Raw genomic sequence first — 25,663 nt, 5'->3', positions numbered from 1 at the left:
GGGGCTATGGAACTGATGGGGCAGGCACTGGCTTTGGCTCCCCAAGCTGCTGGTGGAGGGTGCAGCTGGGAAGTTTGGGGGGTTGGGCTGCTGGACACCCAAAGGACCCTCCCCTGGTGACATGTCACTGGGGTGCCAGGCAGCGGTGGGGGCTTGGCCAGGCCACCCATGCTGCTATAGACCTGGCTTGGGTCCTGGGACACGAAGATGTCTGTCAGGGCATGGACTTAAGGGGCACTCCCTGACTGACGATCGGTCAGTGATGGAAACCCACTGTACCTGCAAGGCCTTGACCTTTTTGCAGTACTGCCATGCCAACCGATCCTGCCTGTGCTCCTGCATCTGGGCCTCATAGATGTGGGCATTGGAGTACCCACCCCGCTTGAACTGCTGTTGAACCTCAGCCTCAACACACAGTGCCGTGAAGTCACCAGTCTCCTCCATGAACCAGTGGGGCCCTGAGTGGTGAGCACTGGTGTGGGCATGACCATGGATGAGGAGGATGACATTGTGTGTCCCCTGTCACCTCCATGGGCTGTCCCTGTGTTGCTGGGTCTGGACAGCTGCCTGCAACACCCAGTGCAGGGGCCCTGCATGGGACTGGAAACTGCACAGCAGAAGCAATGGCCTGAAGCACATGCAATCTCAGGGTAGGTTGCTGGGGGTGGGCTTTGGGCATGTGGAGCTGGCCCTACTGGCCTCAGCACGGTGTGCCTTTGGACCTGCCTGCAGCTAGGCCTGGGGGCTGGTAGGTCTGGCTGGAGCCTACAGCAGCCCGCAGGCCTGGATAGTGTAGGCTTGGCAGCCACGCAGCAGTGCAGTGCTGGGCAGCAGTGCTGGGGTGCAGGTAGACTAGGGCAGCTGGCCTGTGGCCTGCGCAGGGGGACACAGGGGTCTGGCTCCCAGGTTGCATCTATACGTGCATAACTGCACAGTAACTAATCTAGGTAGCAAATTTACTCACAATTAAGCATTTTTACTGCACAGTAAGCATGCCTACATGTAGACTCATGTACTTACTGCACAGTAAACTATGTTTCCTTCCAGTTAAGCAGCTCATGTAGATATACCATCTTTCTTCTAAAAATAAACAAAGAGCTTTATTAGTATAAAGAAACAGCAGTTGCCTAGAAATTTCCCCAGTCCCACATACCATCACATACAGCCCTATTCTCATAGGCACATTACTGAACAGAGGTTTTTCAAAAGACAAAAAAGGAAAGATACACTTCCAAACAAAGATCAATATGGATTTCATGCTATGATTAATCAATGGACTTGCCATGCATTAAATGTTAGTAAACATGGCCAAAGACTCTGTTGTTTGTCTTGGTGGCTGATATTTTATATTTCTAATTACTAACTGAGTTAGTTGGATTCAGTAGGAACATTTATGTAGAGGCTAAGCTCTTCAGGAAAGGTATCCTTTTTTCTTAAGCATTTCTCTTTTTTGCAATGCAGAATACAATGGGGTCCAATCTCAGTGGCTGATGCCGATATGCAAGTAATCAGTAATAAGAGTTATGGTTCAGTGTGCTAAGCACAAGATGGAAAAGTAGGAACTTCTGAGTTTTCATCGCAGATTTACCACTGAGTCACTCATGGTATTTGGGCTGATTTTCAGCTATGCTACAACTTCCACTGAAATCAGCCCCGTGAAGTTGCTGTACCTATTATTTAGTACATGACTTCCAACCTATGGAGAAGGGGTTGGGGAAAGATTAAATTCTTTCCTTCAACCTTCTTTGTCCTTCATGTGCAGCACAATAACTTGCGTTAACCAGAGATGCATACAAGCTGGTGAGAATCAAAAGTGTCCTGGTTAAAACTTACTCTTACAAAGTCTCTTCAGATTGGGAACATCAGGTTACTTTGGACCTGAAACACTGCAAGTAATATTAACTTGTATTGCACAATGATTTTTTAAAAGTCTTTTTGTCTGGATAAAAATAGGTAGCTATTAGTACAGACTATCTATTTTGACAGTATCCTCTGCAGCAAAAATAGGAGGTTTCCTTTCATAGCATATCCTAACTGTAACAGATACATATGTACAGATTTTTAATGCATTGTATGAAAGAAACAGCAGGCTTTTTCATTTTGCAGTCCATCTGCCATAGATGAACTAAGGGAGTCAGGCCAGATCCTCAGCTTTTATAAACAGGTAGTGCTTCACTGAAATCCATTACATTAGTAAATACCAAGAGATAATCCTGTATCCTAGACACCCCTAAGACACTAAGAGAAACAGCCAGCACATGATTCACATACAGATTGGGAGCCTGATTTTCAGAAGGATCGAGCATCCTTGGCTCTAATATAAGAGAATATATAAGCAAAGGAGGGGCCTCGAATTCATGTTCCTACCTCCATACTCTGGGAAGGAAGACAACATTATACAGGGAATTTAGCAGATGGGGAGTACACAAATGTGAATCCTACCTCCTTATCTGCTCAGAGAGTGTCAATTCTAAGTCGAAGGGAATTCACCCCCATGACACCTAGGGTACAGAAACCTTCGAAGCTATCCTGCCTTACATACACACAACCCCACAACAAAGGTTACGAAATAGGGATTTTGAGTGATCCATCTGCATCTGAGTGATTTTTTCAGCCTAAATGAATCTATCCAATACAGATGCTTAAGATGATATATCTGTTCGCTACACAACTCCTGTTGTGCATTACCCATAACCAGAAGGAAATATGACTACATCCTGCTTACCACCAAACAACTTTGAGGTAAACAGACTATTCTGTGGCAATACGTGGGGATGCACGGGGGTTCACATGCACCACCTCATTGTGCTGGTGTACCCCCTGACAGCCAGCGTTCCCAGGCCGGGGGGAGAGGCAGGCGAGAGTGCTGGTGGCCCCGCTCAGAGTGCCGGCCGAGGAGTGGGGGTGCCAGGAGAAGTGGTCCCCCCACAGTCAATCATGCTCACCCGGAAGTGCCAGCAGCGCACCACTGCCATTTGCATGTTGCCAGGTTTGGCCGTGGGGACCTCCTCCCCCCAGTTTGTGGGATCCCCTGGTTGTTGACTGTCTGTGGGGGAGGCAGGTCCTCCCCCCGCAATTCAGGAGGCACCAGTCACCCATGAGACTATTCCAATTTTCTCTGAGCTTAATCTGTATATAAAATGAACTGTTCCAAACAGGAGATTTTATCACAACTTCAACTCTCCTATGAATTATAAAGTTTCATTTCTACCAAGAGAACTTTTACAATCTTTTCTCCTATGCCTGAAGAAGGGGTTTGTACCTGAAAGCCTGCAATTAAAGAAATGTTTTTGCAAAAATCAAGTTGGTCTACTAAAAGATATCACCTCTACCACACATTCAGATTCCTTGTACCCACATTAAAACATATAATAATCAAATTAAAGGACTGGTCACAGAAAACAGAAATTTCTGCTTTGCAAAAAAAAAAAAAGGACTAGTAAAATACATGGCCAGATGTAGGATTTTCGGAGATCTCATAAGCAGGAACAGAAGGGACAGGCTAACTTTATTTCTCTATGCTTGAGTGCACTGAAGTCACTAAAAATATATTTAAAATCACTAACGTTGCTTCCTATGGGTGTTTCTGATGACAAAATACACTATAACACACACTTCAGGGGAAATCATGTCAAATAATTAGTTAACAACTTCATATTAAGTATCCAGATAATAAATTACACAATGATTCCAAAGGATCAGTTACAATGTGCACTGTCAGACATGTATGTGCTGCTGTTTAAATGTTCTCTTGAGTTGCCCCAAAGTTTACTGTGCCAAACCACAGAAAACTTTGGGGCAACTCAAGAGAACATTTACTGTGGAATGCTCAAGGCTGGGAAACTGGGTCTTTGTACATGCCACAGGAGTTTAATTTGGGGTAGTTCTCCCTAAATTGAAACTGTGGATTTTTAAAAACCCACCTTTTTCACTGCTTCAATTTGGGGAAAATTAAACCAAACTAAACCCTCATGGCATGTACACAAGGGTGGGGCCTGATCCTTACCTGCCTCTCCAGCAGCAGGGGGGTGGGCTGCCAGCAGGCCGAGTAGTCCCTGAGCTACACGGCAGCAGCAGTGCCTCCCAGGTGGCACCCACCCACTGGCACCTGGCCTGGGTAGTCCCGGGGGAGTGTGCCACAGTCATGGAAGGAAGCACTGGGCCCCTGCACACCTCAGGCAGGCTTTGGGGAGAAAAAAAAAAATCAGGCTTCTCGCTGCTTTTTTTTTTCTTCAGTAGAGTCTGCCTGCATGGGCTGCCGCCTGCTGGCACACAGCCCGGGCAGTCCCAGGGGGGCACTGATGGACTGGGCCCCTGCACGGCTCAGGCAAGTAGGCAGGCTTTGGGGAGAAAAAAAAAAATCAGGCTTCTCGCTGCTTTTTTTTTTCTTCAGTAGAGTCTGCCTGCATGGGCTGCCGCCAGGTCCCACAGCTCCTGAGCTGTGCAGGGCCCGGTGCTTCCCTTTGTGGCTGTGACGCCCCCCCATGCCAGCAGATGAGTGGTGCCTGGGGGGCCCTGCTGCTGTGGAGGAAAGCACCAGGGTGCCCCACAACTCAGGGGGGTCATGCAACCTGGAGGTAGCTCCCCCCCCACACTACCGGAAAGGCAGATAAGCTCTAGCGCCCCTGCACCATCCCCACCGTCGCAGACCACCCCGGAATGGCTTGCTCCTGGGGCAGAGCAGCAAGGTAGCAGGTGGGCAGCGGGGTGTGCTGGCGGCAGGAGAAGGCGGCAGGGATGGTGCATAGGGCACTGGAAGCATGCCGAGCCCCAAGGATGTTGGCTTCCGGTACCCTGTGCACTGTTGCACTTTGTTAGGTAGCAAATTAAAACACCTCAGAGGTGTTTTATCTTGCTACATAACAAAGTCATTTAAAGTGCAATACACCACCGAATGTGCAAACAGCAACGATATTAAAGTAGCGCAAACAGGAATTTAAGCCACTTTAAAGGCCAATTTTGTTGCATGTACAAAGGCCCCTGGAAACTACATGGAAAGGACATCAGAAAAATGGATGACCTGCTGTAGGCAAAGATCAATGTTCTGATGTTCACTATATGCAAAGGAGAATATCTGATTTGGCTTTGGTTTTTCTTTTGCTTTTGTGTAGCAACATGAAAGCAAGTTGTTGAGATCCATTGTTTTTAGTTAATTTTGGTTTCTTTGCTTTTTTTTACCCTCTCAAAAAGCCTTCTACAGAGTGACTTTTCCAGGACTTCTTGTAAAATAAGGCACAGATGAATCTTATCAAAGATATAAGAGGGTGCATCTACACAGGATGCTATGACGCCATTGCTTATCACTATGGCGACGTAGCGTCAGCGAGCACTAACCAAGACGCCAGTGCTGCTGCGCTGGAAACCCATCCTGTTCTCATTTGCCCACCCCTGTAACCTGTCTAGGTCCGATTGCAACCTACTCCTCCCTTCTCGCGTGCCCACATCCCCCCACATCTTAGTGTCGTCAGCAAATTTAAACAGGGTGCTTTTTACCCCCTCGTCCAAGTCACTGATGAAGATGTACTTCAGTCTACTTATGAACTACTCGGTACATTTAACTTCCCTCTGGGCCTCTTATGACTGAAGTTTAATATTACAAAATATTTCTGTGCAGATCCTCAAAAGCTATTTAGCGATTGATTTCAAAGGGAGCTATGTACCTAAATAAGGGCTAGGTGACCAACTATCTTTTGGATCTGGGGCTTAGTACTTTTACAGAACCTTCCATCCAAAGATCTCTGAACAGGTCCTTTTATGCCCACCCATTAAAACTTGAATGTAGTAGCTAAGGCAGATGTTAATTGGGTAAGAAATTTTGAGTGCACCTCATTAAAGTTATTCTTGCTAAGACAAATAATAACTAATAATCAGAGCATGATGGACCAATAAGATCATCTGCTTTTAAAGAGAAACTTCAGAGAAGTTAAAAGGAGTCCTTGTATTCATCTTTACCACCAAGCAGGGGAGAATAGTACCTGTCCCACCATCACCCCAAAAAGATAAATATTATCATAGATATTTTACAGATGGGGAACTTAGGCAGCGAGCTGTCAGGTGACTTGTTGTCCTAGGTCACACAATGTGAGATGAGACTAGAACATGGTTCCTATATTTCAAGATGAGACTAGAATACAGACATCCTTATTTTCAATCCTGGGCTCAGTGTATTACACCACTGCTGCCCTTTCAGAGAATAATATTTTTGAACAAATATCTTCAGAGGTGTAACAGTAGTTTTTATACCCCGGGCAGCAGCAGTGCCAGGGCTGATGCTAATTACCCTACTGCCTTCCATGCGCTATCGCTCTGCTTTGATATGTAATCACACTCCTAAATGGAGCATTCCGATATCCCCTTCTTCCTCAAAAAAACTAATAAGTGACCTATACTAGGAATGGTGAAAGCGTGTGATTAATGCATTACTGTGTATTTTCATCCCTTTTGTTAATACTTCTCACAGATAAAATATAGTCAAAAGGTGAAGTTTCCAGGAAAAGCTTTGCTTTTAATTGCTTTCTTCTCTTGTATAGTTGGATCAAAACAACATTCTTCACCCTCTGCAGGTGTATCATTCATGGAGCTGTATCACCATTCACTCATCTAGACACATCCTTTTATGTATGTGGAGGAATTATTTCCCAAACCCTAGCACATTTGCAGAGAGATTGCCCATCAACAGATAAAATATAGTAATTGGATTACATTAAGGTGACAAACTGGATTTTCTTCACTTGCTGATGTATTCTTAGCAACAAGATATTTTTACTCAAACCATCATAAAAAGGGGAACAAATCTTTAGGATTATTTTAGGTATAAGAGTCACAATATGATTATTAAGAGTATCTGTTTTGTGCGGTATTCTGTGTCACTATTTTGTGCACTAGTACAGTATGAATGTCTTGCACAAACTGCATATGATCAGTGATCAAGCTTGTTATTTCACATCTGGATTTGTCCCTATAATGGCATTTGAATTATTTACTGAGATTTCTGAAAAGTAACACTACATACAGGTCGTTTAAACATATATACACACACACACCTCAAAACTGATACAGTATGCTTTGGTTTCTTCATTTTGGAAATTCTCTGCTGAATCTAGGATTTAACTTTCCAACAGAATATATAATTATATATATAATTATATACTTAGGGTTCACAGTTAAAGAGATGCTTCAAAAGAGATCATACTTTGATGGATGCATTTATTTCAATGTTAGAAATACACACCAGAAAATTCCATTCATATCTGGTATCTAAAAATAGCTAAGATTATTAACCTTAAAATCTAAAAGCAAATTCTTCAGAGAAAATTAATGGAAAGAAGAATGGTTTTGCAGTGGCAACACTAGAGTAGGATTTAGGAAATCTGGATTAAATCTGAGTTCTTCAAGTGCCTGTGTGACTTTGGTAAACTGAAGAATATTAATATTTCCTTTTCATCACTCTTTGTCTTGTCTCTTTAAGAATGTAAGTTCTTTGAGAAAGAGACTATCTTTTGCTATTATGTACAGGTTCTAGCACAATGGAGTCTGTAGCAACACTACTCAAGTAGTGTATCAGAGACACTACTATAATAAAAATAATGAATCATAACAATAATGGATGTCACTCATAGACCTAAGAAAGACATTCTTAATTATTAATAATATTTCCATAATGAAAATACATTTCCAAATGTACATGATACTGTACAATTCATAATAATAAAACTAGTCCTTTACTGCAGAGAGCTTGCACTTAAAGAACAGAGGCATGGCAACATCAATAGCAAAAAAAAGATTCTAACATTTTTCTTGTTGGAGAATGAGGTTTTGACAAAAGTTGAGCTTTTCATAGGAAAAAAAATGTCTATGGAATTATCCATAGGAAAAAGGAAAGGTTCTCTTTTGATTGAAAATGCTGAAACATAATATTATGACACTTCCACAGTGTTTTTCATTCTATAAAAAGTTTCACTATCTTGACCTTTTCTTCCAAGCGGAAAAAAACACAAAGAGCAACCTGTTGGCATTTCCTGTAGAATGAAAATTCAGTTCTTCTATTACTTTTCCATTTGTATTATTTCCTGCATATACAAAGTTGAAGACTTGTTACTGCTGAATTGGTCTTGTGGAAGAAACTGGTATTGAGAGGATCTTGAATTAGGACTGTGTGGGTGTGAACTGACTGGTCTGGGGAAGGCATTTTGTATACAGAAATTGTGTTGCATGTTGTATTATTCAAATAAATACCCCCTGAACATAAGTAATTGCACTAAAATCTTTCTATCATATCCTCATTCATGCAGTACTCAATAATGTGAGTCCTCATTCACATGAGTTATCCCACGGAATCATTCACATGCCCTGGGAATAAGTGCACATGTGCATGCAGAATAAAACATGTATTGGATAATAACCTATATTGAAAAGGAATGTCTGCACTTTTGAGTCTACAGAGAGATAGTGATGAGCTAAATACAGGTCTTGCAGAACTACTTTCAAGTAAATGAGTGAAGGGGGCTGGATGCTGCACTCAAATCTCAGTATCAACATCAACCAATAACACAATGTAAAAGTGACTGAGGATTTTGACATTAAGTACAAGATTCTCTCTCAAAATAGCATATATCCAAACTACAAAACCAGCATGAGCAAAGTTTGGATTTGTCTTACTATTTTAGAAATGAAAACTCCGCAGCCCTGTTGGTGATTTGACCTTTTATACATAATATGCTTTAAAGGTTGATGTCCACAAAGTCTACCTGCCATTTGATCTTTTTTCATATTTTTTTATAGCAGACCTTAATCAATCTCTTACTGTGCTCACTGTATTCTGAAAAGATCCTATTCTTTGTCACTTGCAACCAAGTAATAATTATGTTCATTCTAATGCATTACTCTAATAATAAATACTCCTGTAAAGATAAAGAATAAAATCTGAAAAAAATTGGAAACGGTATTTACTTTGTGTGTATCAGTACATTCGTATGCAATATTAATTCTAAGTTTCTAGACCCTAAAGCTAAAATATATTCCTGGATCTAGCGAACAGATAAATATAAACTAATAATTAAGAAATGAATGGATCTAACCTTGTGGGAAACTTGTAAATCCTATAATATATTTAGGTCAGAACTCTGACTTTTTTAAAAGGAATAGGCATTCCTTGATGAACTCCAGGGATCTATCCATATTTGTCCTCACTAAAATCTTCAGCGATTTCACAATAAAGGAATTAAAGAGTCAATAAAGTATTTTGGCTCATAATTAAGAACCACTAATATTAAATTTTGTTGAATATGATCAATTCTTCACAGAAGAAAGTTGCTATGATTGAAAATCTTCCAAAAAAATCTGTCGTTAAGCCGTTAGATTTATTCTAGTGATATGGCAAAGAGGGATTTACACAGGCAGAAGAATGACTTTGTTTAGAAAAGAAAATAAGTTCAGCTTAAACAGTAATTCTGGCACAATGACAAAAAGCCCAGTCTTATAAAACCTTAACCCATTTACTCTCAGAAGAAATTCCTACTCAAATGAGCTGTCCCATTGATTGCAATGAAACTACTGATATGAGTTACTATTCTCAAAATTAGAATCAAATTTAGGGGTCCGATCCTGCAACCCTTATTCAGATGAACTGTTTAGTAGGACTAGTTGTAAGATGATCATGTGTCCTGTTTTAGGTGGGACAGTCCTGGAATTCAGAGACTGGCTTTGGCTGGCTGTTGGGAAGTGTAAATGCAAGGGTGCAGTCTGGCTAGCAGTCGGAGTGACACAAAGCACCTTGCAGGTAGGCAGGCCTGGCATGCAGCCCTGTCCCCACCAATTTGTGAGAGCATAGGGGTGGGGGCCAGTGTCCTGGGTTTCCTGGATGATGTCCCACATTTCCGAGATTTCCATATAGTCAGCCTAACTATTTGTGTAAGTGAGAACTTCTTGCAAGAGTGAAGATTTCAAGCTGTGCCTTATCAACTGCATCTTTTCAGTTTCTCATGGTTCTGTTATGAGCTCCATCATCTGTACATTTGAGATAGTAAAATGCATGAAAGTGTATTTAATTGCATTTGTGTGTTTTGGGCTGTTGCTCCTGAAATCAAGTTCAGGATTATGGAACGGCTGTCAAACTTCAGGCTTCTGCCTTTAAAAGCTATGTCTTTAAAAGCTTCTGTCTTTAAAAGCTCCAACTGTGCAAATTTGTACAAATGCCATTTCCAGTGTTTGTCTGTTGCACACTTTGTAAAAGGTCTTCATCTTAAAAGCAGGAGGTATGTTAGGAACCTGCCTCCAAATACTTCAGAATGATGGCAGGGACCTTCCTCTACAATAGAAAACTTAAAACCCATTCAAAAGATCTGCCAGCTTTTCAGTCTTGTTCATTAACACCCTGGCTTGTCCTGGCCTTGCCTGGCCTGGTGTCTGATCTGACTTGGCCTGTCTCTCTAGAGTCTTTGTGCCTTCCAGAGCTGTTGCTAGGAAACCATTGCTGCTCTCCATCCCAGTGTATATTTCTGAAGCATATGAAATCTGCCAAGTATATCCATAAATGGTCTGATTCTTGGGAATTTTGCCATGGATTTGAATGGGATCGGGATCAGACCTTTTCTTTAGTTCTCTCCTCAAGATGCAGATGCTTCTCTCTTCCCCATACTAACTGACCACCCAGTGTGAAGAAAAGCTACCTATGCTACCTGCTCACTCAATATCATTCAGGAAACTAACACCTCCCCAAACAATGCCACTTTTCAATATTGCCCTTTTTTCAGAGCACAGATCCAAACATGTTTTCTAAAGAAGTCAACTGCACTCCCCTGCCCATCTCACTCATCTTGTGCTTTCTGATCTGTTTGGCAACCTCCTGACCGTGATCCTAACTTTTAGCAGATAAGACTGTTGGTTAATAACGTCACTTTACTTCTCCAGCCCCATCCATCTAGGGAACAGGAAACACATCACCGTTGTTAATGAATAAGGCCTCACACCATCCTCCTAAGTAATAATTTGCAATCAGCCCCCACAATCCCATTAACATATGACAAAAATCACTCCATATGAAACAATTTGCAGGCAGGTTTTTCTGTGAACTAATTTTCAACAGTCATTTTGTAGGATTCGTCAAGCTGCTTATTTCTGACATAGTTAATAGCATAATACGTCCACATCCCTCACATGTTAATTACATCATTTGCATATACACAATTGTGCATTTAACATTTCTTTGCCCACAGGGAACAAAACGAGGGAAATCTACTGTATCTGCTTGTTTGGCATAAAACACAGCAGAACTTAAAATCTCTGCTGTAGGTTTTATTTATTCAGCTCATACTCATTCAAAACCAGGTTCAAATCACTTTTTGTTTAAATCTTCTACTTTTGCCTTCTGGCTGTCAGTCAGAACATCACAGACTCAACTTGGATATATGAAAGGTAGGGCACATATGACCCTTCTCAAAATGTACGGAGAGAGAAACATTGAGGGAAACTCTTAAATAGCAACGATAGCCTGGATAGTTTTACAACAAATCTATCAATGCCCATCTCAAAATATAATTGACAGCCCCCCCAACACACTCATCTGAGAAACAAATGGACAAAAAAAAGAAAAACGCAGAAAGAACTACAGAGGTGACCAGGATACTTGGTCAGAGAAACAACCAAGTTTTGAAACATTCTTGTATTTGTCTTTTAATATTCTTTTTTTAAACTCTCACCATAACCAAAGCATTTTTAAGGAAGAAAAAGGCCTTACCATGCAGTGCATCAGGAAGAGAAGAGACTCACAGAGCATGCTGCAGAGATTATGCTCAGCATGGCATTCAGATATCCTTTGGAATTGAAGAAAATTGTCCAACCCATTCTTTCTAACAAAGCGGACAAGTTTTCTCTAGGCTTGAAATTTTCACCGGAAGTCAGATCCTTAAAATGCATTACATTTTCTTCTTCGGGAGATATATTTCCTCGAGTTACGTTTCAGCTCAGCAATGCCATTTCCAATCAGCTCTAAGAAGTTCTTCATTCTCAGATCCGTGGTGTCATCAGAGGGACTCCAAAGAAAATGAAAGAAAGGAAGAAAAGAGGAGGGGAAAAAAGAAGAAAAAAGGGGAAAAAAAAACCTTACTAAAACCCTGAAATTACTATGCAAAAAAAGGGAAAAATTGCATTCTATGTTTCACAATAAGCAAGCCCACTTATTTGACCTATTGTACACAGAGACAGTTAGCACATAATACACAAATAAACAACCTCCCCCACAAAAGAAAGCCCTTTGCCAATGCTCACATGATGCCGTTTCATTATAGTTGCTTGACTGTGCACAACTGAACCGAACCAAACCGAACCATGTAATCTGACCCAACCTTTGAAACCATCTTACCAAAGCATCAATTGTCACTTTCCTTTCACAACTAGCAACAGGATTAGCAATTCTAGATTGCTTTGGAGAACGCTTGGCAAAATTAATAAATAATAAAAAAGAGCCAGTAAATTAAATATAAAAGCAACACTCCCTGTAAGATAGGAGAGCCTAAGAGGTGCCTTGCTTGAAGTGCTAGGGAGATGCACAAGCTAAAACACTGTGGGGGAAGGAGAAGGGATAAAGAATAGTGTTGCAAGAAGGTTGGGGATAAGCCAGGGGATGTGAGGGGGGGAATAAATGGGTGTCAGACTTGAATGGGATCCCGAGTGCCCCCCTGAAACCTCCTGTTTTCTTGCTGACAGCAGCTTGGGCTTCCCCTGTGCTTTCTGCAAAGCATATTAATTGATTCTGGTTGCTGAGCAACTAACTCTGGGGAGCTACATTGATGCCTTCACCACAGCCTCAGCAGAAACAACACTGAGAAGAGATAATCCAGGGAGGATGGTCTCCTCTGCCTCCCACCTCCTCCTCTCCTACTTATTTAATCCTCTCAGGGTATGTTCCTGGCCCTGCAGAAAAGCTTGGCAGATTTTTGCACTGGAAAGGAAACAGCCCACATTAATGCAGTGGGGAGAAGATGCAGGTTGCCCCCTCCCTTCTATGCTGCGCTGACAGGACTCAGCTGAGCCTTGTTTCATGCTGACAGCACTGATGCTGCTGCAAATGGGAGTCCTCTGTTACTACAGAACCAGACAGGATCCGTACTGGATGGGGACACTCCAGGCCAGGAGGGCTAGCTTGGCCCTGGAAAACCAATCCGTGCTCATAAGAGAGGGATGAGGAGGGGGAGAGGGGATGAAATGAAAGATATATACAGCTTTCCCTGAAGAGCAGAGTGGAAGTAACCTCCCGGCTGTATAGGCATGCTGCAAAAGAGTTAACTAAGGCAAGAAATAACTTCCATAGCTGGAAAGATACTGTACTACTGACCGCCACCAAAGCAATGGCAGCTTGGACCCTGCTGTTACAATCCTGCTTACTTCACGGTTTCTTTATTTCAAATTGCTTGCATTATGTTGTACATTATGAACACAGAGGAAGACACATTCACTGACCAGAAGAGCTTTTAAACTAGAGTTTATAATCTAAAGCAGTTGTCTGGATGCATTTCCAACCATCTGCATTATTGAGTTAGCCAACTGAATTCCTATACTGACTTATTTGATCTTCCTTTTAATTTGATCAAACTTCAGGAGCCAAATCATATGTAGTTTAAAAAAAACAAAGAACAAAAAAAAAAGCAGAAATGTCAGGTTTGATTCCAGTCATTTTTGACTTCTTGAAGCAGGTAGTACAGGATAATTGAGTCACCAGTAATAGCAAATTTCCCTTTAGGCTTCATTCAAGCAGTCACTCCTTTTGCCCAGCTGGATCATTAATAAGGAAGGCCAACATGCTGACTGGGACAGAAGAGCAGGAAATAGAAGAGACACCAGTGTTAGCACGACAAACCAAAACCAGTGAACTGGCTTGATTTGGAACTTGGTGAAGTCAATGGTTTCCAATGACTTAAATGGTTTCTGGCCTACAGACACAGGGGCTGGGGGGGAGACAGGGTTGTGGTATGAAGAGTCAGGTTTGTACCAACAAACTAGCTAAGGAGGTAGGCCTCTACTATGCTGTGCCTTGATACATTACCCTAACAGACTTTCCTCAATTTGGGTCAAATATTTTCATGGAATGAGAGGCCTTGTGTCTATTAATAGTTTTTAAGCTCAGGGGGACCATTAGATGATCTTCCTGACCTCTTGGGCAAACCAGGCCATAGAATGTCATTGAGTTTGTTTCATCCAATATGCCTGTTGTTTGTATGTGTAACTTCAGTGTCTTCATTAGTTAGCTTGAAAATAAGCATCATGCCTGTGTTTCTTCCAGTGTCTTAGCTCTTGTCTCTGTTTGATAGCATATTTCATCACAGTCACTGATGGGGAGTTTTTTCCAGGTCCATATACATAGAACTATGGGAATTGTCACACTGGTTAGTCAAGTAGTCTGTGTAGTCTAGTATCCTATTACAACAAATGGATGATAGAAGACATGTCAGAGGATGGTACAAGAATCCCTGCAGTTAATCTTCCCCAGGTGAAGTTTCTTCCTGATCTCACTAAGCATAGGCCCTGCAGCATGAGGCTTTACATCACTTCCAAAATGCTTATTAAATTTTAATACAGTATCTCCGGTTATAGTTCTGGATAGTTGTGATATTAATTTTACCCAAATAAATAATTCTGTTTTCTTTTTTTAATAGACAGTGGTTTGTCTTGGTGTTGGCTTGCAGTGAGTTCTCCTAAGTGTGCACTGTGTGTAAAGAACAACCAACAACCCCACTATGTGTAAAATTATTTCTCCTATCAGTTTTGTGCAATCTTCTGATTCCACTGCCTATTCCAGGAGTCTTGTCTTGTGAAAAGCCAAGAATCCCCTGTGAAAAGGAATTCCAGCTCCATTCTCTCTGCCATTCATTATTTTGCATTTTTTATCATACCCTCATATTGCTCTCCTCGATAAGGCAAACAAGTCCCAAGATTTCCAATCTGTCTCTTCATGAGGTTTTTCCCATGCTCTTATCATTCATCATGCTTATCCCTGAACAGTTTATTTCAGCTTTGGGAAGTGGGGTAAACAGAACTGAACAGTGTTCCACTTAATGGCTGTTGATATATGCAATCAATTCTGCACTATTCATTCAGCCCAGCGCCTCTTTTTGACTCTTCAGCCTCTGATAATACTGTACAGTTATGAGATAAGAATAGGTCCAGTGTAGGCCTTTGGAGGCAGAGAATGACAAAAACAGTTTATTTAGCTTGTCAGCACTGCCTTGGAACTCCTAATTTGCTTCCTTTACCCCTTCATATACATACCTGAATTTATTAAATTAAAACAGTGCTAGTGAGTCTCCAGCTCCTGTCCAAGGATCTCTTTCTGGTAGTGTACAAGGTAAGAAGAACATACAGAAAATGTAATGAGAAAAGTAGTTGTGTGTGGGTGTGCTTGCACATATTTATACATGGACAGGGGGAATGATTTTGTGAGATGAGCTCTCTCCTGCTAAGTATTTCACTGAGTAAAATAGCGGGAGAACCAAGGATAAAGTTTAGGGTCATTTCCAGAAGGAAGATGCTTGTGTGCCGTTTCTGCTTAGTGTTGTCTGTTTGTTACTTGAATAAATCGGGAAAAGGACGGAGACAGATTTAGCCACATGTCCTGTCTGTCATAGGGCTAAGATAATTTCTCTCACCTGGAGATGGAGAAAGAGAAGATGTGAGAATGTGGGTCTATGAGAAGAAAGGAAACTAATCTCTACTCAGTATTTGTCTGGTGACTTACCAAGTTGCATAGGGCAGAGGCGAGTCGCACTATGGTCTCAAAACTTCACACCAGGTAAACTGTACATTGTCAGGTTGAAAATTATAGAACTATAAAAGGGAGATGCTGCCCTGGAGCCTGGGATATTCTTGATGGTTTAAACTAGGGGGACATGTAGCATTGGGAAGGTTTTCTTAATTCTTACACATAAGTTTCTCAGTTTGAAGGGAATTTGGTATATACAGAACACATACTGGTTCTGTTCAACAGAACAGTTCAGAATTGCTGTTCTAGTTTCCTTCTGTCGTGCACATTTCTTACCCTGTTACATTTAGATATGTATCTGGTTGTATTGCGAACTGATTTCTTTAAGAAGTATCACAATGTGTTTTTGTATTTTCATATACTTTTCATTGCATTTTATTTCTAGTGGGTATCCATTTCTTTGTAAAGGAAATAAGGTTCAAGCTCCCTGCACAGGAGAGAATTTCGTCAAAAGTACTGGAAGGGCAGCAGAAAGATGAAACAAGGACAGAAAAGACTAAATCTGACTATTTCAGATCAAGAACAAAGTGCTGGGTGCACATAAAGAGGGAGGCTTCAGATTACTGACTGACCTACTGTGTGAAATGGAAAAGGTAGGTTCTGAGATGTTAGGAGCTGCATATTCTTTAGAAAAGGTACACCATTAGGTTTAAGATTCACACTGTGTAAAGCCCAACACAGGAACTTATTTTACTTACATTGTTAGGACAGTGCTATATAGTGCTTGTATTTCATCCTGTATTAGTATTTATTATGATGCATTCAAAAGCCTGGTAGTAGATGAGCTCTATTTCCTCTTCCACTTTTTTTTTTAGTCTGTCCTACCCTGCCTTCATTATCAACATTACCACTTGTCACTGGCCCTTTAAGGCATAATTACCCCAACTGTGACTTTTGCTACCCAACTCCCTGCATGGAAAAATTATTTAGGTCACATGACCAGTAGGTCACATAGCTAAACCAGAACAGACACCGAGATAAGAGAGAAGTCTTCAGAGAGGCAAAGGGGGAGAGAGGAGGCTTTGTCTGTTTGGCAGCCTTTCATAGCCCAGAGAAGGGAATGTTGAAAGGGGCCTAGCTTGGGGAAGCTAAGTGAGGACTGCAGCTGGCCTGAGTTAGCAGTGCAGACTTCAGAAAAAGGCTGCCACAGGGTGGAGGGATAAATTACCAGTGCAGACCCAAAAGGGAAGTCTGTAGGACTCCTGCCTCAAGGGGTGCATCCCCATGAGCATGCACATGCAGTTTGTGGCACCACAAACCCATCTGCAGTGCTACAAACTGCACGTGCTGGATGTGCGTGTATTTGCTGTGTTGCTAATTTGCAATAAAGTGGGAATTTTTTGACACCGGGAGTTCCTGGTATAAAAAAACTGCAGCCAAAACAGCAGGGCAGAGCATGTAGCTGTAGGGTGTGCTGCCCAAAACTAGAGCCTGGCTGGCCAGAGCCACTCTCCAGCTGCTGGCCAGGCTCTGTGCACCTGGATTGCCACCACTGCAACCTCCCCTGCCTCATACAGGGCAATTTGCCATGCACCAGAGTGTGTGTGCAAGGGCATGCCCACGGACAGCTAGCAGTAGCACAAATATATGCCATTCTATTTGCCCCCAGGGAAACACATATTCCCACTCACAGGGAGACACCAAAGGAGGGGAGATCTACCCAATGTCACACTGACCAAATGGGAAAGCTGTGGCATCCCTCAATCAAGAGGAACACAGACTGAACTTGAGGAGTGAAGGAAGTTTGATGTGCTTTAGGAGACTGAATAAATGAAACCCCATAAGGGGGGTGGAATATTATTTAAAGAAAAACAAGAAGTGAGTAATTACAAGGGCAGAAGAAGAAGCTGAAAGCAGTGCACCTAGAGGGTTGTTATGGCATCAAAGTGGGTTTGTGAAGATACCACACATACCATCACTTCTAACTGTGTCAGTACTCCCAAGAGTACTCGCTACTAGTGGGATGCCCAGACAGTGAGGTGTGTGATCTTCCTACATCTTTCTCCAAAGCATTACATGAACACTACCTATTGTCTGATATGAATCCCGTGAAAGGAAAAAAAAAATAAGCAGCACTAATTCCATCCAACCCCCCACCAGATTTTGCTTGAGTTTAGCAGCAATTCCTTGAGGAAATCTTGACTACCAGAAATCAACCCTTATTCCAAATGTTGCCACATTTCAGTACCTTAAAGGAATCATCACTTTTCTACCTGTAAATTTTAGTCCTCCCAAATAGCTGCTATTTCTCTGTCTCTGAATTGCCTTTTTAAAGACAGTATCATGTGTTAGAAGGTAGAGTATTTTAGCATATTTGCTAAGGTGTGGAAGGATTCTGGAAATAACTTTTTGTTAGATAATATGCATAATTTAAATACATATTGAATTTTAACTATGAAAATGTGAATATAAGCAATCTATGAATCATAAGAAGTTTCTAGATTTGTTTCTAGTTTTGCCCTTTTGGTACCTTGCATCTCAATTACTATTCAGTCAATTGCAGTAAAACAGCCTAATTGATTTCTTGGCTTTTTAGTTTAAATACTGCATAAGACATGCACGGGAACTTCAGGTTTAATGACCACATTTCCAAATCACATTCAGCAACTAGTCAAAAAATTTGGCCACATCAAAACTACAAAGATATTTGGTTTTTAAAAAATTTCCAATACACATTGTGGAAATATACTTGTATAATCCTATCTGTGGTATATTTTTCACTTCAGTCTAAAAATTAATGTTCTTTGTTTTGTACATATGTTCAGAAAAATCCCACCAATAAATTTCTCAGAAAGTTCTGAAGGATTCTTACAAAGCAAATAACAGGGAAAATAATTTCTCAAATTACTATTGTAATAATATTATCTATTTCTATATTCAGTAAGGTAACAGCTTAGACTCTTCTCTTATTTATAGAAGGGCAACTCAGATGTAATGCCACTGAAATCAGTGGAGCTAAACCAGGGTTAAACTGATAAAAATCAGAAGAAAATCAGGCCCGTAATATGCAAACAATTAAGAATTGATATTCCCTGCCTACTATTAGATCCAGGGTTTTGTTTGTTTAAAATAAGTGTTACTATAGTGGAATTCAAAAAGCACCTTGGATAATGAAAAATAAGGCTCCAGATTTAAATTATTTATCTGATGGGCTTGCTTTCATCTAAAGTTTTAATGGATCTGATTCTAATCTCACTTGCGCTGACTTAACACATGTGTATCTTCACTGACTTCAGCAGACTTGCTCCTGATTTATGCCAGTGTAACTTTAATTATTAGGATACATTCTGCTCTGATAACATGCACTTAAATCCTTCATATCCCATTGTTTCCATGAAGTTACTCCAGATTTTCATACAGCAATGCATATACTAAACATTATTTCTCTGAGAAGTTCCTTGCTTCAAACTCACCTCCTGTGTATAAATGAAATACAGACACAGGCCAATTCCAGGAAATTTAAAAAGTGACAGCTTGTACTAAAATACAATTTTTATAAAATAAAAAAGATTTTTTTTCCCTTTCCTTATCAATACTGAATCAACATTATGCGTCATATTGAGGGTTTTGATTCTACTCCCAGCACAATCAATGGCAAAGCTTCAACTGATTTCTGTGGTATCAGGATTGAGCCCTGGTTTTATAATTGGCCATATTCTTTTCCATACCAGTGTAGTTGGCTTATTACACCAAATGAATATCAGGCTAATGCGTATAAAATTACTTAAATAACATGATGCAAATTGTATGTTAAAACATCCTGGGAGATTTGGGTACCATTTTCTGAGTGGCCTAAGAGATTCAGTGATGTATTTGCACATTCTCTTTTTGTATCTGAAGCTCATCAGAAAAGCAGTAATCTTGCTGTACAGCCGTGTAATAAGACAGGACATGTAATGCATGAATTGACTGAATCCCAAGGGTGATCATCTGCCTGAAATCCTTTAATAGAGAAGCATGTTCACACTAGGTAAAGAACAGCTCTCAAGTAAGTTAAGCAAAGCAACAGTTATTGCTGAAGAATAAATATGCACATTTTTTTGAACTGGCAGCATATCCATTGGGCAAAAACACTGTAGTATGCTGAAGAAGGATTGAACAGGCATAGCCTAAATTACTCCTGTTACAATTCTGTTAACAACTCTAATATGTGTTAAATGTGTTACTGATAATTAACAGCTTTATTTAGGAATAATAGTTTTAAAAAAAAGGGGGGGTGTCTGGGAGATTTCCTCCTCTGGGATAAACCCCCAAGTTTTAGGAGACATAAAAGAAAGGTTTTTTTCACATAGCTCACATGTAAAGTAGAAGTTTTCATAGATAAACTAGACTCCAATGCAAGTCCTGTTGATACTTTAAACACAATATTCAGTCCTGCAAATGTCATTCAGAGTAGTCCAAAAGATTATTAACTACTTTGAATGCAAGAGTGTGCGCACAAACAGGAAATTATTCTAGAGAATAAAGTAGGTTGAACAATTCCATGTTACCTTGTTTTTGATGGTCTGTTCTCATGGTTGCTATTAACATTTCCAAAATTATTTTTTTTATCAAGTTATGACTTTAAAAACATAGCACTGTTTGTTATTTCTTTTTTTATACATACAAGGCTCATCAAGCAAATTGGTTAATATCTGCAGATTTGTTTCCTGCCAACAGTGGAGGCAACTTTAAGCTTACTTTTCCTGAAAGGCATTCAAAAGAAACTGTCCTGTCTTTAAGTTTCTCCAGAGATGACGACTTAGCCACAGAATCATAGGGTTGGAAGGGACCTTACCACAAAAAAATGATTTTACTTATAGTTCTTTGCCAGTCTCTTTTGAGAGCATGCAAATAGTCAGTCCACTGATAAATATTTGTAAAAATTTACAAATAAATAATGCACAGGCATGTACAGTGATCCTTCAGAGGCAGCAAGGAAAACAAAACAAGTGCCCCCATAAAGATTTCCTCTCTGTTCGAAAAGGTCAGAAAACTTTAAAACCCCTAACTCTCACACAGAATTGAATTTTCTTAGTATCATCTCCTTTCCTGTTTACTCCAATTTCTTTAGTGTCCCACTGTTTAATTAAGACGCATGTGCATCTTAAATCCTTTCTATTTTATTGTCTCAATTTCTTTCCTTAACTGATCTGCTATGAGAGGTGTTTCTTATGCTCTTCTGCTAAATTATTATACGGAGGAGAAAGTGATTATAGCCCTGCCCTCTGTTAATTACACATCTAACTATTCATAGATGTTTATTTCTAATTATTTCCTGTCAGTATGCTTGGTTGCAGTTATCATAGCCAAATTGGAAAACACAGTTTAAATTAATTATTTTCTGTAAACAAGCATACTTATTGCCTTTAAAAAAACCCGAAAAATATTAATATTGCAACCCAGCATTGTCTTATCCATTAATCATTCCTGTGAAACAAGAAAGTAATAATAATCATTCTTTTAAAAGATAACAAATGTTCTCAGATGACAAAGAAACCACATTAACAGAGAGGGACCTTGCCACACTTGATTTATAATAAGAGTTTTAACAAAAGATAATAGCCATATTTTTCCTTCTTTCAATGGTTTGGCTCAGTGTTAGAACAATATTAGTGATAATATTTTAAGAGAAAAACTCATCGTTTGGGGATAAAGTAAAAAAAGGAATTTTTGGTTCCAATCTACTTGAGGGCTAGCAACCTCCTGCTTGCCACTGTAATTCTGCCAAGATACAAGATGTAAAACTTCTCTGAATTGTAAAGTGACAAGAAATTTCAGTTCAGAGAAACATGTTTACTCAGAAAAGCTAATCAAAGGCATCTGGAGAAAGGCTTAAGCGAAAGATACCTCTACCCCAATAATTAGCTCTATCAAATATATTAATGTTGTTGTAATCAGAGGAACAAATTGGGTGATAAATACCTAATTATGTCCAATCTAGATATGTGAGGAAGGAGAGTGACTTAGGCACCAGTTCCTTATCAGGTAAGGCTACTTAAAGAATAAGTAGTATTGTAATAATTGAAAAAAAATCTTCAAATCGGTAGCAGCTTTGTATGGTAGGGTTTTCTTTCATAGCTTTGAATGTGGACACTAATAATATATCAGAAGAGATTTTACAACCTACAGGTAGTGAGTGGACTTGTATCCTGATCAACAAAATATAGCATGTAAAGTAGTGCTGCATATTTAACAGTAGATTAATAAACTATTTGCCTCTGTATCAAACACACCTCCCCATCACTTCTGCCCCACAATTTTACAAAAAAAAGAGATTTACCTGTTTGGTGGCAGGTGATTAAGAAGTTTAAACCATCAAAGTTTTCAGGGCATTCCCTCTCATGGCAATCAGCAGCTGGAATTTAGCTTACATGAAAATAATTACATTCTTCCATCTCTTAACTGCCCCTGTAGGTGAAAGCTGTCGATGGATGCCAGCAGCCTTGTTAAAATCGCATTGTAATCCATTCAGGTTTCTGGAAATGGCTCAGAAAACCAAGTCCATAAATGTGCACCGTCTTTGGTGTCATGAGCAGCTCGGCATTTCCTTGAAGTGTGTCTCTTCCTTTTTCAGTACTGTATTTTAAGAACACTTCAAATTGGATGGAATGCAGGCTTTGCTCTCTATACAGTACTCTATGCTGCTTGATTTCAATAGAAAGGAGAGAGTACATGAAAGTAAACTCAACAGAAATGAAAATGCTTTTACATGTTTAGACTCTTCCAGATAAAATGGTTATCATTTTAGGAGCAGAAGGCAGCCTGTAGGTTAAAAAAAGATTAAAATGGGTAGAGAAGCAGTAAGGCAGGAAGAAGATATAACTAGCAGCTCAGGAAGCAGCAGGCAGAGATGGGTGTCTTGTGATTGCTTTGAGTTAATACTCCTCAGGGGGAGATGAAAAAAGCACAAATACAGCAAAATCTGTCTTAGAGAGTGGAAATCTGGTGGATCAGCCAGGCTCTGGCAAAGTAAGACAGTATGTGTTCTTCCTCTGTTTATTCTTCTGTCTTTAACTACAATGCAAACAATTCAATTAAATGAACAGCCTTATCCTTGGTATAAATATACAGGGGGAAAAGGAAAATTAAGACATTAGATAACATATTGGGCTTGATCCTGTTTCCCTTCAAAATCCATGAACTGGTCACCAATATCAGTTGCAATATTGGGCGTATTTTTTTTATTTGGTAAAAACTACAGTATTAAAAGGTTTGAATGCATCTAATATGCATTTATGTAATTTTTTTGTGATGTTTGCAGTACATGGGGCTGATCTTGCCAGGTACCAAACATACTGAACTCCCAGTACAGCAATGGTAGGTGGGAGAACACCTGTTTGGGTCATTGATTTTGTCTTTAATTAGAATGTACTCCTCAATCTAAATATAATTCCAGAGAATGTCATAGGAAAAGTACTCAGATTATGGCCACTTTTTAATAACTCCAGTTTTGGGGCATTATTAGGATTAAAATGACCTCTTGGGCTGATCTGTCCAGTGCCCCTTATCGTGTCATATTTGCAGGCTTTGTTTATTTTGGTGAGGTTTGCTCTCATTCTACTTGGTAAGTCATTTTAATTCAGCAGAAATCCTTTCATGCTTTAAAAACATTGTCTTTATGCCTGCTTGCCTGTGGATAGCTGAAAATAAATCAGTGTTTAAAATTCCCCATTTCTGTTAATTCCTATGGCTATGAGAGCAGCTCACAGGTCAGATCTGCACACTGGACAAACATAGAGGTGGACAAAGAACTAGCCTCAAAGATACTGGATTCTCCCCTTGCAATTAATTTCAGAATGGACAAAATAAGAAGAAGCTTATTAGAAAGGCATAGAGTCAGTCGAAGAGGTATTCTGGAACCAGTATATGTAATTGCTCACAGACCATTTTGTGGGGTCTACAGTCTTAGTTGGAGTATGAAGGAAGGACAGCGGTTCTCTCAGTTGCATCCCCAGAGAGTATAGTAGAAGACTGAGACGGTAGCTGAAAAGCTTATTCCTGAAGTTATCTTCAAACTATGCATCCTGGGTGCTGCTGAACACATGGATATATGGGTCACAACCAGAATTATGGGTACCAGGCGATTTTTATAATCTGGACCTGCCTGCTGATACTAAGCAGTTTAAACTGGCCCTAAGAGTTTGATCCAAATCCTATCAAGATGCATAGAAACTGGAATCTACCCTGCATACCTACCAAAGGTTAACTATTAATAACCCTATGGGGCCTAGAGTTTTCCATGAGATGTGGCCCATTTCAAACATTGACCTTATAAAATGGAATTTGTTCCAACTGTTGTTTTCTTACAGGAAAGTGTAATGCCCCAGGTAGAGGGAGTACTGCTGGGTATTTCAGCACATTATCCTGTGAGGTGCAGAATGCCTTCGCAGAAGTACTGACTATCCTCAACTCCCACTGTAGTCAATAGGAGCTGACAGCATCCAGCACCATCCAGAACCGGGCTCCTAGCAAACATCTTGATGCACAGGATGTCATTTAGATTTTCACACATATTGTTCTAGCATGAAAATGGCTTTGACAGGCTAGGATCAATTCATTTTAGACATTACATGCATCTCCCTGGGCACCAGAGACATTCAAATATTTTTTTTCTTAGTGTCATCTTGAAAGGATTATAGACAATATAATTTTTCCATATATGTCTATTCACTAATGCCCACAGTGAAGCATATTAAAATGGCAAAACAGTTAGTGAGCTAAATCCAGAAACCTAAAAATGTAAAGACTACTAAAAGATAGCACTGTCCCATATGTAACATCTTATAAGAGGAAACAATAAACAAGGAATACTAAAGAGGAAGGGGAGTGATAACTCCTGCCTGCATAACTATCGGTAACATGATTGTTAGCTATGAATAAAAAGCAGATGCAACGTGGCCTTTTCAAATCCAAATTAAGCTTGATAGTTTAGTTCCCTGTGTATAAATCATAATCTCTCATACCTAAGACTGCCTGTATTTCAGATACAAGAAACAGCTTGTATTCTGTTGGCTCCGACCTTCTACCATTCATGTATTTGGCTGTGCAAGCCTGCATACTTATATTTTTCTCTTTTGACCAAGATGTATCATGATTCCTATAAAGCAGTAAAATACATACTGAGAATGTGTCTTAGCATACTGACATATTCACCACAGCTGGTAGTTGTTATTTAATAAAACGAAGTATTGTTTTATTAAAAGTATTGCCACTGCAGGATGACACAAAGCAGAAGTAATGGAGCTGTCTTAGTACACCAGTGCACATGGACCAGTAAGCTCTCTTGATCAGTCTCAGTAGAGCTGACTGGTGCACACTCAGCACCATGCCTTGGAAGGAAGTGAGCACAGTGTAAGCAGCATGGTAGCCCTCATGCACAGTAGTGAAACAGTACAGACAGGTATTTAAAGTCTCATCTTAAAACCGGGTGAAGCCTGCTGCGCCCCCGCTCCCCCGAAGCCCCCCAGACACCCCCTCAGCAGCTGCGGAGCCCCCTGCCGACCCCCAGCACATCCAGAGGTAAGCGGGCTCGTGGTGGGAAGGGGTTAACTCCTCGCTTGCTGGGACGAGGCGGCTGCGTGGAGCAGGGCCGGGTCAACCCCCGCCCAGGACCCTACTTGGCCCAGCCCCCCAGGAAGCCCCACGACCGGAGCCGTGCGAACAGGCTGCGTAAACAGGCGCTCGAGTTAGCGCGGAGTTCGTGCAGGAGAGGACGTGGGAGGGCACGAGACCCTGCCTGTGACCCCCCCCAGAGTAGTCAGCCCCAGCCGTAGCCAGCATACCAGAGGCATGACACGGATGGGCACGTGCCGCACCCCGAGGGTCCCCTCGGGCTCTGCGGCCCCCGCATCGGGCCCCGCAGAGACGGCCACCCAGACGGAGCCCATGGTTCCGGGCTCCACGCAGACGGAGCCCCTGGCTCTTGGCTGC

At 40.8% G+C, this 25,663-nt stretch overlaps 1 long non-coding RNA gene across 1 annotated transcript in view; it reads right to left on the bottom strand.

The window, feature by feature from the left end:
- The window catches only part of LOC109321729, a 57,481-nt gene extending 34,614 nt beyond the window's left edge, over window positions 1-22,867 (bottom strand). The window contains exons 1-2 of the long non-coding RNA XR_002104154.1: window positions 22,014-22,867; window positions 11,735-12,029 (exon numbers count right to left, since the gene is read on the bottom strand). This is a non-coding gene — a long non-coding RNA (uncharacterized LOC109321729). The remainder of the gene's footprint in view (window positions 1-11,734; window positions 12,030-22,013) is intronic.
- Window positions 22,868-25,663: the final 2,796 nt, after the last annotated feature.

The sequence above is a fragment of the Crocodylus porosus genome, unplaced genomic scaffold (assembly GCF_001723895.1).
Source record: "Crocodylus porosus isolate Cpor-Errol unplaced genomic scaffold, CroPor_comp1, whole genome shotgun sequence".
In the NCBI taxonomy this organism is placed as follows: Eukaryota; Metazoa; Chordata; order Crocodylia; family Crocodylidae; genus Crocodylus; species Crocodylus porosus.
Note: the sequence above shows the minus strand (reverse complement) of the source record. Positions and strands in the feature narration are given on the sequence as shown.